We start from the raw sequence: 3,164 nt of genomic DNA, 5'->3' as shown, positions 1-3,164 counted from the left end.
GTTTTAGAAACAAATCAAGCTCCTGCTGCTGTGATTGGCTAAAAACTCAACACGGAAGACAGGCGTCTCTTGGTGATTTACCCAATCAGCCTTAAAAAAATTACTCATTGTCCCTCCGTTTTGCGAACACTTTTAACAGGAACCAACCGTTTTTGCTCCATTCGATAAAGCCTCGAAATCGCCGCCATTTCTGACGTTTTGAATTAAAAAAGCTTCCTGGATGGGAAGAGGAAGCGTCTTCAAACTTGGAAACAAAGTCCAGTGGATTGTATTTTTTTTTTTACTTTTTTGTAATAAATATGACCTGGATGAGAATATTCACCAGCACTTTCAACAGGAGCCTTTCCAGATGATTATCTATGTAGAATTCAAATTGAACGACAGAAATCAGCCTGGTTTAGCCAAGTTAACGTTTCAGAATAAACATTATATCACACTTAACATAGGCAGTGAGCTAGTTTATCACTTATGAGGAGACATCTAAGAACAAAAAAGGATGAACTGATGTCACCCTAAACTGTGGAAGCCCAGACAGTGGATTGGTGGATTTTCCAAAAAGGAAATATTTGTAAAAAAAAAAAAAAAAAGAAAGAATTTAAATTAATAAAATTTATAAATTAGTAAAAATTGATTTTTAAGAAGGTTATTACTTCAGCAAAGATAAAGATTTTATTACCAGATTAGATGATGACTACTTTGATAAATCATTAATCCAATTACCGTATTTCCCAGACTATAAGTCGCTACATTTTCCCCATGCTTTGAACCATGCAGCTTATAAGAAAGTGCAGCTTTTTTGAGGATTTTTCCTAACGAGAGAGGGAAGTCAAAGCTCTAAATAAAAGAATAAGGGACTTATTTCAATTTAGCACAAGAACATGCTAGCAGCAGGTACGCTGAAAACAAATGTCTCGAATTCACACTTTTTGAAATTTTTTATTGCCTCATTAAAGCTGCAGAACCAATGAAAAGACTGGGCTCAATTCCTGAAGAGCTAAAAATAAAGAGCTGATGAAGCCCCATCGTTCATTAGAAGCTCTTACTGCTGCGAGACAACAAGCTAACGAGAGCTAGCATTCCTATTTGTCCCTACTCCAGGGGCTTTATGTAGAGCTCCCCCTACAGGTGTGGTGGGAGACAGTTCAGGAGATATCAGCAGCTTATAGCCCGGTGCAGCATATCTTGCATATTTCGTTTTCCGTTTTTTTTTTTTTTTTTTTTTGTTGGTTTTGGTTTTTTTTGGGTTTTGTTTTTTGTTCGGGTTATTCGGTTATTCATTTCGGCCTTCTTATTTTCTTTTTTTTCGTTGTTTTAAAAAAAAAAAAACATCCTTAACGAACTAACAAACTTTCATTTTTTTCTGCTTTACTATATTTCCATGCATAAAACATGTCTCCTGTTTTATGAACAAAGTAAGTCAATTATCATTCTTTGTATCCTAACAGCTAAAGGTCTTTTTTCCCCTCCCTCTCATTGCATTAATCTCCTGGACATCTCTCTGCATCCTCCAATCATCTCCGTCTCTGTCTCAGCTTTATTCCTGGCTGGTATAGAGCAGCAGTGAAAGATATCTGCTGAACCCACAGTCACGGCGCGAGGAACAGCAGTTGACAGAGAAACCACCAGATCTGATTCGGCTGCAGAGCAAAATGAACACTTGGAATTACACGACCCGCTTTGATCAGGGGGATGAGTGCCATCATCTGCTGCATGCATATGAATGGCACCATCCTAAAAAACTACTCAGTTTAGTTCGTATTTCTGATTGAGTAAACACTTTGATGACATTACTTTTCTTTTATTATTTAGGGTTGGGTTTTTTTTCATCAATTGCCTCTTCACCCAGGCTGCAGCTTTTATTTCCTCTCATTTCAGAGTGCTAATGCCACCCAAGTGCCAACCAGAGGAGCCTTAATCAATTCACTGTCGTGAGCAGCAATGATGCCTTTCAACTCTCTTCTTTTTAAATGAGATTTGCACCAGAAAGAGGCACCGGCCGGCTGCATTCACAGTGAGAAGGGTCTTTTAGCTCTCTCAAGTCGGCCCTTTCTGATGTTGGTGTCCATGCCTGCATGCATGTCTGTTAGTTTGTGTTTGCAGAGTTAGATGCAGCAGATGCTACAGCTGAGGGGAGCCACACATAAAGCCTTGATTTTCAGTGATGAGCAGATCAGCAGCAATAGATTCCTCCCCCAATGTCTTTCAACTCATGATGTCAGAAATTGATGGTCTGCATTAACACAGCCTGGGGGCTTTTGAGAGGCAATGGATGAGAGATCCAAGCTGACAGAAAAAGACAGAGCAAGTGGAGGGAGAGAAAACTGAAACACAAAACAAAGCAAAGTGCTGGCTTTCCTGGAGCATGTCCACAAGTTGAATTGGCTGTCAAGCAGAAATTAAAGGCGTCATGTGACTATTTTGTGTTGCACAACATCCCTGGCCAGTAAATAGATCTAAAGTAAAACAGCTGCAGCAAATGATCAGCTCTTTTATGGTTAACAATATGAAATATGGAGGCTTCATTTGGCTCCACAAAACCTAATAAAGTTTAAAAAAAACGGTTAAATTACACAATAAAAGCAAAGATTTAAAGCAACATTATAAACTCCTCCTGTTTGTTTTTTTTTTTTCTTGTATATATATTTTTGTTGTTGCAATAAACCAGCAGCTACTCCTAAAACAACCAAAAGTAAAGAGAAACCTCCACAATAGTCAAATTGAACTCACTAAAGCCGAGTCCTGGGAGATTCTGTCGTTAGGAAACCTCCAGAGATGTTGGTGGGAGAAGGCCAGCTCCACGACTGGGCCACGCGTGGCCCTCTCACGCCCAGATGTCACAAGCTGGTCCGACCTGAATGTACAGTTGAGCGTCGCTCCGCCGCTGTGAGCGCGTCTCTGTACTAACATCACCTGCCATGTGATAGGCGCGACGCCTTCACGGACTGCTCGGATTTCTCAGCACCCTTAACTTGGATAGAACTCCAAATATTTCTTTAAACCGAAATATCTTATTTAAAACCAAACATTTAAAGTAAAGTAAATAAATGAGAGTTGGAACAAAATGTTTTGAATTTGTGCTGCACGTTTTTATTGTGGGTGGTTAACAAAACTAAAAACTAATATGTTTAGATTGTAGGGACTTTTTATTGTTGAGTTAGAAAAAA

At 39.1% G+C, this 3,164-nt stretch overlaps 1 protein-coding gene across 1 annotated transcript in view; it reads right to left on the bottom strand.

Annotated features, from left to right (window-relative positions):
• The window catches only part of LOC107098030 (liprin-beta-2-like), a 128,060-nt gene extending 125,203 nt beyond the window's left edge, over positions 1 to 2,857 (bottom strand). Inside the window, exon 1 of the mRNA XM_015395456.1 lies at positions 2,728 to 2,857. The gene's annotated coding sequence lies outside the window, so the exon portion shown is untranslated. The remainder of the gene's footprint in view (positions 1 to 2,727) is intronic.
• Positions 2,858 to 3,164: the final 307 nt, after the last annotated feature.

This window comes from Cyprinodon variegatus, unplaced genomic scaffold (assembly GCF_000732505.1).
Source record: "Cyprinodon variegatus isolate N-32 unplaced genomic scaffold, C_variegatus-1.0 Scaffold741, whole genome shotgun sequence".
NCBI classification, from domain to species: domain Eukaryota; kingdom Metazoa; phylum Chordata; class Actinopteri; order Cyprinodontiformes; family Cyprinodontidae; genus Cyprinodon; species Cyprinodon variegatus.
The sequence above is the reverse complement of the archived record's forward strand: the minus strand, read 5'-3'. Positions and strand labels throughout refer to the sequence as shown.